At 41.4% G+C, this 15,658-nt stretch overlaps 1 protein-coding gene across 1 annotated transcript in view; it reads right to left on the reverse strand.

The window, feature by feature from the left end:
• LOC121920443 (disco-interacting protein 2 homolog B-like) overlaps positions 1–15,658 on the reverse strand; it is a 180,824-nt gene that overhangs the window by 3,734 nt on the left and 161,432 nt on the right. The gene's annotated exons all lie outside the window — the stretch shown is intronic.

The raw sequence follows: 15,658 nt of genomic DNA on the forward strand, positions 1-15,658 counted from the left end.
TGGCTCCACGGCTGAAGAATGCCCTTGCCTGTCCAGTGCACGCCTCTTCAAGCCGTCACAGCCTTGCCTTGGCCGAAGCAAGGCCACGCCATCCGGGAAAATGGCCATGAAGGCCATACCAGCTAGAAGAAGCCTTTGGCCTGTTACAGACATCCAAAATAAAGCTGCTTCGAGTCACAGTGGAGGTATGGTGTTTCAATGATGCATGCATCCTAAGAGTCCAGAAGTCGCACCAAAGCCACGTTCCAGCTGACTCGAAGCAGCTTTATTTTGGATGTCTGTAACAGGCCTTTGTCTCAGCTGGTGCTTCTTTGCCTTCTTTGAAGGCCACCCGAACAAAGGCAAGGGCTTTTAAGAAAGCTATTAAAATGGATCTCTTCCAGGGGGCCTTCTAAGCACTTTACCCACCTCTCTACCCAATCTGTTTATGTATGATAAGAATTTTTAATTTTTAACTTTTTAATTTGCACTATGTATTTATATTGTATTATGAGGTTAATTTTGGGGGAAGTTTAGCGTTGCTAAGATTTTTATTATGGTCTGTATGTATTTATTTAGTTGTATCCCGCCTCGATCCGCAGGAAGAATGTGCAACTTTGCGGCTGGGGGAGAAAAAAGGAGGAAGGGGGGAAGTTGCAAAAAACAATATCCAGTACACGTCAGCTGAATACAGTGAACTTTTCATTTGTGCAGCTTTGGGCCAAGAAGGAAAAAAAAAAGTTCCACGCAAGCTGCAGGAACTTCATGGTTTGTTTTCTTTATGCACCAATTCCTGCTAGATGGTATAAAAAATCCAAGTCAGAAAAGTTAGTATCCAAACGGTCAACTACCAAAGCAAAGCGTGAATGGTTCCTCTCGGATCTGCTGCAGACATGGATAAAAAGGAACTACAGGTTTTAGCGGGAAGCCCCTTATTTAAGGTTGCTGCAGGTGGGTGAGCTTACCGCCAAAATGCTTACATAACATTATGGAAGGTTTCAAATGGTGCTCTGCAAAAGCGCAGAATAACCCATTTGGTGTGAGAAGAAATTAAGACATTTCCTACTTCTGGCACTCCTACATTTAGATATCTACCTGCAACGTTTTCAGCAAATTTGTGCATGTTTAAGTCTATATGGAGATGCCAAACCCCACCACTAAGAATGATACATTAATCTTCTGTTCATTAAGCCTTTATGCTTGTAACAACATCTTTATTTTAAAGCAACGGTCAGACTTTTACTTTTCTAACACTGAGGTGTACAGAAGGTTCATTCTGCCACTAGGGGAAATAACCCTATTCCTCAACAAGCAGACAAACTGGCAGTTTATCTTCTCACTACAACAGCACAGCTATCTCCACTACATTTCCAGGGCCTAAGTGTACTGTTCTTCCCGCACAGCAGTGTTTACAGTCACTGATCTGCCTCCTTCCTTCCTTTGTCTTCAGAGGAAAAAGAGTGCCATTGTCAAAAAAATAAGCATGCAGAGGAAGAAATGGTGGACAGAAGAGCAAGAAAATACAAATAGTTGGGGGCAGCAGGGAATCAACAGTGTTAGTGTGCGTGCGTGTGTATGCGTCAAGGTTCAGTTTATTCTGTCACAGTTTTTCATATCATATGTTTAACAGCCTATCCTTTAGGTTGCCTACTCTGACATTATGGCTTACAACAGTAGTGGGAATTGTGCAACTCATTTTCAGCCCTTGGAGGAGGTCCTGGGAGGTTTAAAGGTTCTTTCCCAAAAATCAGTATACCAAGAGATATATGTATCCTTTAGCATAAAGAATTCCAAGTGTCAGGGCAACTGGAGGAAAGGGCTGCTCCAATAATTCTTTACCAATCTTATCGTATTGGTAAGATTAAGAGACCAGGGCCTCCAAACAAAGCTTAAGCAAACTGATGAATGCTGGTGGTTCTTCAGATAAATTAATCTCAAATCCTTTAGGAAATTAAATCCAAAGCCAGTATCTTAAAATGGACCAGTAAGGACTATACAGTACACGTAGATGCATGTTCCCAAAAGGATAGGTGTTATAATAAAAGTGGTTTTCAGAAGATGAATACACCCAAAGACATCTTCCATTCTCCCAGCGGTTTATAGTTGCTGCTGCTTTCTTTGACCTAAGCCTCTTATTATGTCTTACATGGATAAAAAGCATTCAAGCACAAGAGAGCAAAATACAAGTTTTTAAAAGTTTGTTGTAAAGGTCTTGTTTAAATGTGGGAAGGGAATGAATTCTTTTCAAAATTGCTGACCTTTCTGAGTGAAAAATTGGAACTGGTTATTTTTATAAAGCAGGACGTATGTAATAAATATAATATAATAATAATAATAATATATAATAATAGAGGAATTGGTTATTTCACAGAAGGCTGCCTGACTTGTGAAATCTGCTATTAGCACTTTCATTTTGGAAGGACTGGCAGGAATCCCTTAGAAAATTAAGATGTTTACATTTAGAGGCCAGATTTTGGTGTGGTAGTAATCAGATGGTGATATTATAGCCAACTGATAACTTAATAGCCTAGATCCACACTTTCCCATCTTTAAAGCAGGAAAGGGTTTTTTGTTTGTTTGTTTGTTTTTTGGTAGACTTCAGCCTGGTCAAACCTATGCTTCTAACCTAGGACCAAAAGATACAGCAATCAGAGCAAATTGTAAAAGATACCCTTGAAGAGCAGCATAATCTAAGCAACAGAATTTGTTTTCTGCAATGTTAGGACAGTGAGGCTGTAGTACGTTCTCTCAGAATCCATTCCTGGATAATCCAAGTTTTATGTTTTTCAATTGTAATTCCCTCCTCATCCATTAGTATAAGCCCTTTAGACTAAATAGTTTGCCTGCCAAATTTTGTAACTTTTGGCATCATTTTCCTTTCCGGCGTCCTTTACGTCCTTTCTTACATGTCCCTAAATTTTATCCTCAGTTTACCCTTGGGTCATATCAAAATCCATATTTTGGCCCCCAACCTGGCATTGACTTATACGTGTGGTTGACCTATAGTTGAGTATAGATGGCATTTTCTTCTGGCTTGGGGACAGAGAGGGAAAACACAAGTATTTAACAGGCAAATCTAGAAATTCAATGTACTGAATTCCTAACTTGAATAAACTGATACATAAATAATCAAAGAAAATACAAACAATTTCACAGCTTCATATGACTGCAAATCCTGTGATCCTCCCTTCACTGAGCCAGCCTGAATCACAACCCTGCTGAAATTATATGCAAACTTCCCTCAAAGGGCAATAACTCACTTCCTATTTTAAGTCCCCTTCTTCCTCCCCATCCAACACAGACGAATGTCAACTAGGTAGCTATCCAGAGGAAATCATGAGGTTCAGTGGGGATAATGATCACTTAACATTCTTGAACATGTTGTACGGGAAAAACTACCCAGGAAAAAGAAAGTTTCTACCACACTAATACATGGAATCAATCTTTAGTAATGGCGCATATCATTCTAAGGAGGAAAGAAGTGCAAAATTAATATAGGAGCGATTTAAGCTTCTCCACTTCATATGTTTTTACATGATTGTGGGGTCCCTACCATAACAAATCAGTGCCACAAAATCCAATTCTGCAAACAAGCAATTCAAGATCCTGTAATGTTTATGGTTTATGCAATTGCATAAACTATCTTATTACTTCACCTTTACATGTTATATAATAAAATAATAAAATAATAATAATAATAATAAAATAATAATAAAATTTATTTGTAGCCCGCTTTCCAATGATCAAGGCGGTACAACATGTTAAAATACATCACAACATTATACACAGTAAAACCTCAAAATAAAATCACAATACACAATACAATAAAAATAACACCAGCTAGCATTACAGTGCTGCTGAGAGGGGAGAGGGGAGTACTTCGGGGGCATTAGGGTATGCCTGCTGGAAAGATGTGTTTTTAACCCCTTTTTAAATTGGTCCAGTGAGGTGGCCGAACGAAGCTCGCCAGGAAGCGAGTTCCAGAGCCTAGGGCCGAGATGGGAAGGCCCTCTGATTAGTGCTGGAATATCTCGCTTCGGGACTCTAGCAATTGCTTCCCGGCAGACCTAAGTGTGCGGGGTGGATTGTATAGAGAGAGGCGGTCCTCCAGTACCCTGGGCCAAGCCATTTAGGGATTTATAGGTATAACCACACACCTTATTGCGCCCGGAAGCGAATAGGCAGCCAATGAAGGTCTTTGAGGACCGGTGTTATATGACTGGTCCTGGAAGTATCAGTGACCAATCTTGCTGCCATATTCTGCACCAATTTCAGCTTCAAAGTATGGTACAAGGTTGCCCATGTAGAGCACATTGCAGAAATCCAATCGAGAGGTTACCAGAGCATGTACTACTGTTTCAAGTCCCCCCAGCCCAGGTAGGGGCGCAGCTGGCGTATCAGCCTAAGGCTGATAACAGGTGCTCCTGAGATGTAAGTGGAGCGACGATCAAGGACACCCCCAGACTGCGTACTGAGTCCTTCACGGAAGCGTGATCCCGTTTGAACAGGTGGAACCACCGCCATCCCCGGGCCAGGGGAACCTATCACGAGTACTTCCGTTTTCTCTGGATTCAGGCTGAGTCTGTTTTCCCTCATCCAGCCCATTACCGACTCCAGACAGGCAACGAGAGGAGAGATGCCATCCTTGGTCACTGAATCAGTCGGAGACATAGGAGCTATTTGGGTGTCATCAGCGTACTGATAAACTGAGCCCCGTGCCTCCGGATATCTCTCCCAGCGGTTTCATGTAAATGTTGAAAAGCATGGGGGACAGAATGGCTCCTTGAAGGACACCAGATGTAAGGGCCCTCTTGTCGGAGCACACGTCCCCAGCTGCACCATCTGGAATCTGTGCGAGCGGTAGGAACGGAACCACTGGAGCGCCGTGCTCCCGATTCCCAACTCCCCCAGGTGCTCCAGAAGGATACCATGGTCAATGGTATCGAAAGCCGCTGAGATGTCCAAGACACTAACAGGGACACGCTACCCCTGTCCATGCCCAGATGGAGATCATCGATCAAGGAGACCATGGCAGTCTCAACCCCGTAGCCTGCCCGAAAGCCGGTTTGAAATGGTCTAGATAATCCGTCTCATCCAAGATCGATTGAAGTTGGATTGTTATCTTACCTGCTTGTTACTTGTTTTATTCACATCAAAACTCTTTTACAGTCAACACAGACCAGCAGGCAGTCTCTCAGGCTACTTTTGCACTGCCAAATGTAGTTTGACACCTCTTTAACCGACATGACTCCCTCCTTTGGATCCTGGTTTGTAGTTTGTTGTGGCATGACGGGGAAGGCTAAATATTGAACAAAAATACAAATCCCAGAATTCCATAGCATTGAGTCATGGCAGTTAAAGCAGTGTCAAACTGCATCATTTCTGCAGTGCTGATACAGTCTCATGCAGGTGCTCACCAACTCCAGTTTGCTTAGCTTGGCTTAAGACAATATATTGCTATTTCATTAGCCTTAAGATAATAGGTGTATTTGTACTGGCTGCATAATTATTGTACAGTTTTCCTATTTAGAATAAATCATTGTGTTTCTGCTATGACTGAAAGAACACGAGACTACATGAAGCCTTTAGTCTCAACTTCAAACCTTGGAAAGCAGTTCATTTCGACAAACACTGAAAACCTAGTTTGCATTTTAAACAAAAGCTTAAATTTTCAGAAAACTAATTCTTATTTATTTTATTATTAAATCTCTGTCAATACCCCATTATGTGTCTTGCCTGTTGTTCCATACAACCGAGATTCCATACAGCCCTACCCATATATCCATTCTTCACTTCAATTATGATCTAGATATGCGATTGCACATTAAACATATGCTGCTTTAACAAACCCACATAATTACTTAGGCTTATTGGTCCATGAACCCAGTGCTGTTAATTATAGTTTTTCCCCCACTTTTGCTTCAGCTGCTAATTAGTAGTCACAGTGGGCTTCAGCTCAGAACGGCAAAAAAGAAAGGAATTACAAGGAGAGCTCAAATGGCTTTTTCCCCTCCTACCTAAATAATATTTTCTAAATCTTAACAGGAAATCCCCAAAGAAGAAAATAAATTTATTTATTGCACAGCCATGAAATTTCTAGGGGTGAAGAGAGTTCACTACTGAGCAAGAATGGGAAAATTATATGAAATATCAAGCCTCGCATAGCAGATATTTTCACTGATATGAGATTTTCCTACTGCTATTAAAAGTTTCTGTTCCTCCTAACTGGGAAATGTAACTGATTGAGGGAGTGTGTGTGTGCAATTTATTTAAAGTGATGTAGCGATGGATGGTCATGGGGGTCAACCAAGGCTGGGGAAACTGTGCATACAGATGCTGTTGGACTACAGTTCACAACCGTCTCAAGCAGCTGGCCAATATCTGAAGGGCCACAGGTTCCCCAATCCCTTCCAAAAATCTCAAATTTGCCAGGAAAACAAGCTGGGGCTAGGAAAACAAGCTAGGGATAGGCCACTTAATAATTTAGCTTCTGGAAAGTAACCTGCACTCAAAGATTTTTATACTCTAGGCACCTACAGTGACTCTGTTTTGAAAAACTCCGACTGCTGTTTCCTGACCATTCTCTCTTATTTCACAATGTGCAACACAAACATGTCCCTCGCTGCCCAAAGGAAACTGTCATGGGGGGGATGTCTTTATCTTCCTATCAAATGGGACAAAAATAATACAGATAAGTACAGACCACCACTTTTATAGTTCTCTGTGTGTGCTGCATTTTCTAATGCCCAGTGTTTCACAGTTCAACTTTTGGTTCCCAACATGATTAGGAACAGGAATTACAGTGTTCTTTTGGCAATGTTCTACACAAAGATGACATTTTATTTTGTAGGAGCCACCAAAATAATGGAAAGTTGTAAGAAACAAATGTTATACAAAGCAACACTTGTATGCATGACTTGATGTTCAATGACAGATAGCTTGCTGGATGACCTATAGCAGGAGAATGGCTTTCACTTACGGTAATCAAATGAAATAATGAAGGACAGGGGCATATCTGAAACAATAAACTACTACCTTTCTTAGAGCAGGCACTTGCATCTTGGATACACACTATGTTACTATTAACACGTACACACTCAAAGGCTTTAACAATAACTTCTTCCACTCCAGCACTTATCTCTGAAGAAATCCCATTCAAAAATTCTTTCAGTGTATTACAGAGAAAATGTAAGCAATGAATTTCTACTGGCGGCAATAAAGAGAAGAAATACAAAATATCTTATCTGTTTCACAAAAAGCCATTACCTACCTTAAAAACAATATGGGAATAGGTGTTGTATCTATCTGTACAACAGGTACTTTGGAACTTTGCAATCAAAAACTAAAATAAATGCTTGACCTGCTTCAACTGCAAAGTAGGCGAAGCTATGCTGAGGAAAGGCATTTTGTTCTAGCCCAAACTTAAATTGTTAAAGGGCTTAACTTCAACAAGACAGAAGATTTGCGAGAAATGGTTTAGACCTGTTTTGCTAACCAATAGAACCTCACCTCAGATCCCATAACTTCTCCCGTAGCTTCTGGTAGATGTTAAAAAGTATGTTAGACACAACCTGGTGGGACTACATAATACCAGGCACTGATAGCAGCCGCTCAACATCACTACTGATATTCCTTTGGCAAAATGAACTCACTGTGTGTGTGTGTAGTTCAGAAGGCTACCATGTTGACTGAGAGTTCAGATGAAGGAAAAGAGCAATTAAGCTCCTTCTGGTTCCACATAGAACACTCATAACAAAATATGTGTGCCACCACATGCACCACCCTTTCTCCCACATAGAGAACCAATTAGTAGAATTGCTTCACATTTCATTTTCAAGACTTTATAGCTAGTTATCCTTAGAATCTTATCAAAGCTAGATAATGCTAGGGACTATTGATGTATTATTTTGTACAAGCTATTTTTGAAATGAAAAGGAAATTGATTAGCCAGCTCAAAATATTTTTGTTTTCTTGGCAGAATGTCTTTAACTCTTCTGACCCATTCTCTTTAAATAAGACTTCCAAGTGTGCTGTCTTTTCAGTATTCTGCTAAGCAACTGATAAACCAATTCATGCCAGTAAGTATTCTCTACTATACTTTTTGAACAGTAGGGTCAACAGTGTCATTGCAGAAATACAATACTGAAAGGTTCTGGAAATTAACTCTGGTCAGTTCAAGGGCACCTTGTACACATTTTTGCCCACAAAACCACAGGGATGACTTGATCGCTGTTGGAAACGTCAAACTAAATCAGCACTAGCAATTTCTCCAACCATACAGTAATAACTTCTTTCCAAAGAAGTCTGGCACATATGTTAAGGCCAAACACATAGGTATTGACTAAAGAAACAATAAGGAACCTTTACTGATCTTAGCCAAGCAAGAAAAAGGTCATTGAGTCTTACTTTATTCTAAGATAGTCTAAGTCAGAGTAGACATTTTGGCATTGCAAGATGAACCAGTTCAAATGGTTTCCACAGTAAAACACTGTGATAAAAGTGTAATTGGAAGTCTGCTGCTTTTAAAACAGAATCCAGAAACAGTTGCCTCACTCTGCCCTAATGGTGGAGCTATGCAATTAAAGTGTACTGAATATACTGTGTAATACCACACACACACACACACCACACACACACACACCACACACAGACGAGTCGGCCCTTGGTATACGCGGCGATCCGTTCCTGACCCCCCCCCCCGCGTAAATCCAAAATCCGTGTATGCTCAAGTCCTGTTATTCCAATGGCGGCGCACATGCGCCGCCATTGGGAACAACTTCCCTCCCTCTCCTCTCCTCCCCCAACTCTTTCCTTCCCTCCCTCCCTACTTACCTTTTCTTCGCCAGTGCTGCGTCGCTGCTGCTGCCGCCGCCGCCTCAGCCGTAGCCGGGGAAGGGGGTGGGGGTTTTGGAGGCCAAGAAGCCTCCCGCCTGCCACCCGGCCTTTCTGCGGCGGCGGCCAGCGGGGACCAGCGCCAGAGGCCTCTTCAGCCTCCTCTCCGCCGCCGCCGCCAGCACCTCTGTGCAAGGGCCGGGTGGGGGCTAGAGGCCTCTTGGCCTCCAGTCCGCCACTCGGCCCCTGCATCGAGGTGCTGGTGGCGCGGCGGGAGAGGAGGCCAAAGAGGCCCCAGGTGCTTGTCCTCCTCCTCCTCCTCTCCGCCGCCATTGCCGGGGGAAAGGCCGGGTGCTGCTCCTGGAGGCCTCCAGGGCAGCACCCCGGCCTTTCCCCTGGCTGTAGCGGCGGAGAGAGGAGGAGGACCGTGCCAGAGGCTTCCTCGCTGCCGCCGCTGACACTGCAAAAGAGCCGACACGCGAAGAAAGGTAAGTGAGAGGAGGGAGGAAGGGAGGGAAGGAAGGAAGGAAAGAGTTGGGGGGAGGAGAGGGAAGTTGTCCCCATTGGGGACAACTTCCAGATTTGCCCTGCGTGTATGCTCAAATCGGCGCATGGCAATCCGCGATTAAGGAGGGCCAACTGTATGGTGGGTGTGTGTGTGTGTATCTAAAATTTTTAGTCAAAAAATTGACTCCCAAAAATCTGGGTCGACTTATCCATGAGTCAATGAAATGCTGTACTTTGTATCTTAATAAAAAAGGGACCATCCCCTGGTGTCCTGGAAGCACTGACCCCTCCCCCTCTACTCTCTCAACCATCCAGCCTTTAGGGTAAGCCCAAACAGTTATGCCTGCTGAAATTTGTGAGGTGTTTGGCCTCATTTTCTTTTGCTTCATCATTTAGATCCTTTGTTGCATTCTCCTAAGTTTTACCCATGACTTATCCATGGGTCATATCAAAATACATAATTATGGTCCCAAAATCTGCCCTTGACTTATACATGAGGTCGACTTTGTCGGGTATACAATAGTTTAAGGCCATATGACAAGCACCACTGTCACTCTTGCAGCCCGATTGTACTTGTAAGTACAAAATTAAGAGGACCTAAATCCTTGTTGTTGTTATTGCTAGCTGCCCTCAAGTCACCCCCGACTCCGGCAACCCTGTGAATGAAAACATCTCCAAGATGTCTAGATCCTCTACTGTATTGTAAATATGGTTCCTTAGCTAGTTTGCAGGTACACAGTATACTTACTTTAATACAACCCAGCTCCTGGACACCTTGATTTCTTCCTCTTTTTTTTTTTTTCCTACCAAAAGCAGCAAGTAAACATCACAACAGAGCGTGCAAGGTATGGCAATCACTGGAGAAAACCCCCTCTCTTCCATTATATACTAAATGTCAGGTAATCAATGCCAATTAGTGTTATCACCCACTGTTGTATCCTTTCCCTGATATGTGACATATTTACAATGACACATATTCCACTTTTATAAGAATTAAGTAAGCCACCATGGTGCAGTGTTGGGTTAGAATTCTGGAAGGCCAGGGTTTGAATCCATGCTCAAGTCTTGGAACCCATTGGTGATTGTGAAGTGATGCTGGCTATCTGATGGAAGCCAGCCAACCAGCCAGTCTTCAAAATGATTTTTTTTTTGGGGGGGGGGCCCTCTGGCAGATATACGTAAACCTAGCAGTGATTCTCAGTTCTGACGTCCCAGAATCCCCGACCTTGGCCAAGATGTGTGAGGCTTCTGGAAGCTGAGTCCCAAATATCTGGAGGACCAAAGTCTGGAAATCACTGAGGCTGTCTCTGTTCAAGGGTTCATATAGGGGGAAAGACAAAATAGTCAGAGCAGCCAGAGACAAGGAAAAGAATTGAATAGGGTGTAGGACCTGGGAATGGGGAACAAGTTCAGGAATTTTTTGTTTGCTTACCTACTACAGTGGATCCTTGTTATAAGCTGAGGTTTAGTTCCAAGATCCCCCATATATAATAAATCCGTGTATGCTTACGTCCCATTAAATATAATGAACTAGCAAAATGGTGTCCCTTATAAAAAATGGGAAATCAGGTTTGATATTTGAAATTTATACTTTTTTTTGAACATTTTCAAAGTGTGTATGCTTGAATCAGTGTATAAAAATCTGTGTTAAGAAGGGCTGATTGTATATATAAATATTTGCTGTTTTTATACTCTACAACTGTGTTAACTGCATTAGTAGCAACCAAACTTGTCCTTATGTAAAAGAGTAGGTGGTTTCCAACAGGAGGACAGCCTGTTTGCAGCTTTTAAAAAATTGTAAATGAGGGGGCTTATGCTTTAGATTCCAGAAAGTAAATGCATGAGATCACTACATAAACAGATTTGTCAGTCTTTTTACTGTTTTCTTCAAAAGAAAACCCCAATACAGTATTTTTTTTTTTTTTACAATCTTACATAATGGTGATGTATTGTTGCAGTACATCTATGGTTTTTATTTGGGGAGGGGGGGGTGAAAGCAGGAAGAGTTCACCTTTAACTTATACCCCAATAACCTTTCTGAAATTATTTTTTAGATAAGGGCGAGGAGTTGTCCCTTGCCATAAATTCTCTCACTGATAAAAGCTAATAGCACTTGTTATACATGAACAACCAAGCTTCACAAAGAATTTAGACACGCTAACTAGAGGAGGAAACACATTTTCAATGACCAAAAATGTAGCTAAAAAGCTGGAATAATGAAGCCCTCTATCTCAGAGTGCCACATTAGAGCTGCTGCAACTGATCAAGAGATGTCTGTTTATCAAACAAAAACACACTAATTTGGCAAATTGTTTTTCCTAACTGATATTCTGTACAGACACAATAAGCCAAAATTAAAACAAAAATACCATCACCACATTGGGATATCCAATAGATGCCTTTGAAAGGAAACATAATCCTAAATCATAGAATGATAGATCATAAAATAATGAGTTAGATTAGAAGAGACTGCAAGAGCCATCCAATCCAGCCCCTGCCATGCAGGAATCCAAATCAAAGCATCCCCGACAAATGGCCATCAGCCTCTGCTTAAAGACCTCCAAGGAAGGAGACTCCACTACCTCAGTGGGAGTTTGCTGTCGGACAGCCTTTACTTCAGGAGTTTTCTAATGTTGAGGTGGAATCTCTTTTGCTATCAATATATAGAATGATTCAAGTGTGGTAGACAAGAATAAGATGGGATCATTACTGTAGTTGTTTTGGATTAAATGGCACACTATGTTGCTGTGGGGGGGGAATCAAAGCTAAAACTATTAGGAATCATCTTTCTTTTATCAGAGCAGCAGATAATACATGCCTGAATCTTACACTGCTTCCCCTGAACTGAAAATAAACAAGGCAGGCAGTTTTAAGTTACAAACTTTTAAAAGTTTACTACTGGCTTTTACATTTACATATGCATGTGAAGAGCCTACATCATAACTAGCTAATGAAACGATTAGATAAAAGAAAGAGCTTCAGTCTTTAATACGCCATCTTGTTGAGAGATCCGAATAATGAAGAAATAATGGAAACCAGTGAGACTGAGAAGGGGGGATCTTTATATGACTAATGACCCTAGGAAGATTCATAGGTCACATGAACTTGTTACTTGGATACCAAAAAAGGTATTTATGACCATGCATTTCAAAGGATAGGAAGAACAAAGGAGGAGAAAAAACAAACAGAGGGATTTCACATGCTGGAAACTGTGTCCTATCTAAACCCCCAGTTGCTCTAACAGCAAGAGAGGGAGGTGAGAAAGAATACTGAAATTTTCCAACAGATTTCTGCAAAGCATTTGATAAAGTCCCCCATATTTTGATTAGCAATCTGACTAAATGTGGAACAGATAAAAACACCATCAGATGGGTCCATAATTGGTTGGAAAACCATGTCTAAAGAGTTGTCATCAGTGGCTGTAATTCAAGCTGGAAGGTAGTCTCAACTGGAGTGCCACAGGATTTTGTCCTGGACTGACACTCTTCAATACTTCTATTGTTACTCTTATTATTTTTCCTATTATCCTACCTTTCTCCTGATATAGGGACTCAGGGTGGCTAATAACAAATACAAATATAAAACAATATAAAACAATAAAGCAATACAAATTAAAAATATAAAGTGGAGAAAAAACAATTCAAAGTGGAGAGATTATAAATAACAAACAATTTTAAAAGTTAAAAGTATTACACATTTAAATATTAAAGTGTATTAAAAACTACATAGAAACCTTGACATCTGAATTGCATAGCATTTAAAAGCCAAGCCTCATCAGTCTGAAAAGGCCTGATGGCACAAAAATATTTTTACCTGCTGCCTAAAGGAGAGCAGATATGGGGCTATCCTGGTCTCTCTAGGGAGAGATTTCCAGAGCCTGGGAACAGCCACTGAGAAGGCCCTCTCCCTTGTTCTCACCAAATGATCAATGGACCCAATTAAGCAGGTCACGAGTATGAATCTGCAAGAGCTTAGAAGAATAGTGAAGGGCAGGGAGTCTTGGAGATATCTAATTCATGGGGTTGCCATGAGTCGAGATTGACTCAATGGTGGTTATCAACAGCAACAAGCCCATACAGATAAATTTTTTGAGTGTTACAGCATGCATGTATGTGGACACATGCGCACACATGCACACACATTGTATGCATGGGGAATCCTGAAACAACTCACTTGAAACCACTTCATAACACCTCAGATTATGTTAAACCAATAAAGAGTCCTCTTAACTTTTAACAGGGAATAGGAAGAACCAGCCTGATCCTTTGAAGCTTTTTCATAAACTTTCGAACTCACTCCCTGCATGGTTTGAAACAAGTGATCTGAAACAAATGCCACTTAGCTAGCAAAACAAACCACCACCATCCTGCATTACAAGTCTCCCTAAAATAGTTGAGCCAGGAGGGCGTAATGGGATGACTGTGATCAATTCTCATATACAGTAGTTCATCCTTGCTTGCCAACAGCTGAGAAGACACACCAGAAGCCTGAACTGCTGGCTCCCTCTGTTGGACAGATGATAGCCATGATGGGTTCCTTCTTCCTAGCCTAAAGGAAGCACACAAAAGCATGAAATTGTCTCATTGTAGATGTGGAAAGCCTGGGAAACCAGATACAAAAGAGGACAAGGCGTCTGTCTATTTAACTCTTGTGAAGAACAGGGAATTCAGGCAAGGGCAAGCTAATCCTGTCAGAATGATGCATGGGAACAAAAAGCTGCCCTTGTTACCAAAATGTTTGCTTCTACACAGTTGTTCAAGGGGCCTGTCTCTTTGTATACATATCAAGCAATGAGGTATTTTAGATATGAAGCATGTGCCTTTATTTTCTGCAACAGAATGAGCTGCTCCAGTTTTTTAAAATTCTTGCAAATTTTTATTCTCCCTTTGAACTCAGTTCCTTTGAGCTCAGTTGATTTAGTGGCTCCTACTGGACAACAGAGCAATTCAGAAAGTGGATTACAGTGAACCTTTTTTATACGCTGGGGTTTGGTTCCAAGATCCTCTGTATATAACAAAATCTGTGGGTGTTCAAGTCCCATTAAATATAATGACATAGCAAAATGGTGTCCCTTATTAAAAATGGAAAATCAAGGTTTGATATTTGAAATGTATACTTTCTTTGAACATTTTCAAACTGTGGATGCTTGAATACGTGTATAAAAATCCGTGTATAAGAAGGGCCGACTGTATTTGATAGAATGGTGTTAATCTTACTTTTGGATTTTCTCCATTATTTATTTCTTAAACATCCCACCTTTCTTCTAACAAGGAACCAAAAGTACCTACCAGCACATGTTGAGATAATATAGAAATTTTTTTAATGGTCACAATTTAAAATGTGTGTTGTTGGTTGTTGTTTTTTAAATTAACCTACCAAAACAGCACTAATACAAAATAGTTGAAAAGCATTTAAAACAGAACACTGAGAATAAAGTTACAGCACACATTTACCATTAAAAGGCTTTCTGCAACAACCAGTTACTAGCCCAACCTCACATATGCCTGCATAAGACATGCTAAGCATGCAGGGTGAATTATTTGTCATAACACAACAGACATATTCTGCTGCCAACAGCAGAAGCAGAACGGTGCATGCATACATACAGTGCATTGCAGTTGTGCATTGTGGTTGTGCATTTTACATTCTGGTTGCATCTGTACACTGCAGTTGTGGATTGTGCATTGCAACTGTACACTGCACATTATTGTGCATCAACATCCAGTCAATGATAAGGATTGTGCAATGCTGCTGTTCTGCACAGGCACTGCATAGTGCTGGCACAGCATATCTCCATACAGTGGACCCTTGTTATACGCTGGGGTTTGATTCCAAGATCTCCCGTGTTTAACAAAATCTGTGTATGCTCAAGTCCCATTACATATAATGACATAGCAAAATGGTGTCCCTTATAAAAAATGGAGAATCAAGGTAAATGTACTGTATACTTTTTTGTAACATTTTCAAACCGTGTATGCTTGAATCCGTGTATAAAAAATCCGTGTATAAGAAGGGCCAACTGTATGCAGATATTTATACAACTCTAAGGGGCCATTCAGACTACATTTTGCACTGAACTGCAACCCGGTTTAAAAGTGGGAAGTTCCCACTGGCGCTGGGTTTTGCACACTCGGATCGAGGTTTTGCACACCAGATCCAGGGCAAATCCCCCTCAGCGCCAGTTTTCTGAAAGTGGGTTATTCCCCATTTCTCTTTGGAAAACCCGGTGCAAGTGAATGTGAACTTGGCCCCGATCATGATTGGGTCAAGTTCAGGGGGAGGGCTAAAGGTCAGGGGGTGGGCAGTGGGCGGAATGTGCCTCCCCTCTCACACGGCTTTT

Source organism: Sceloporus undulatus, chromosome 2, assembly GCF_019175285.1.
Source record: "Sceloporus undulatus isolate JIND9_A2432 ecotype Alabama chromosome 2, SceUnd_v1.1, whole genome shotgun sequence".
Classification (NCBI taxonomy): Eukaryota; Metazoa; Chordata; class Lepidosauria; order Squamata; family Phrynosomatidae; genus Sceloporus; species Sceloporus undulatus.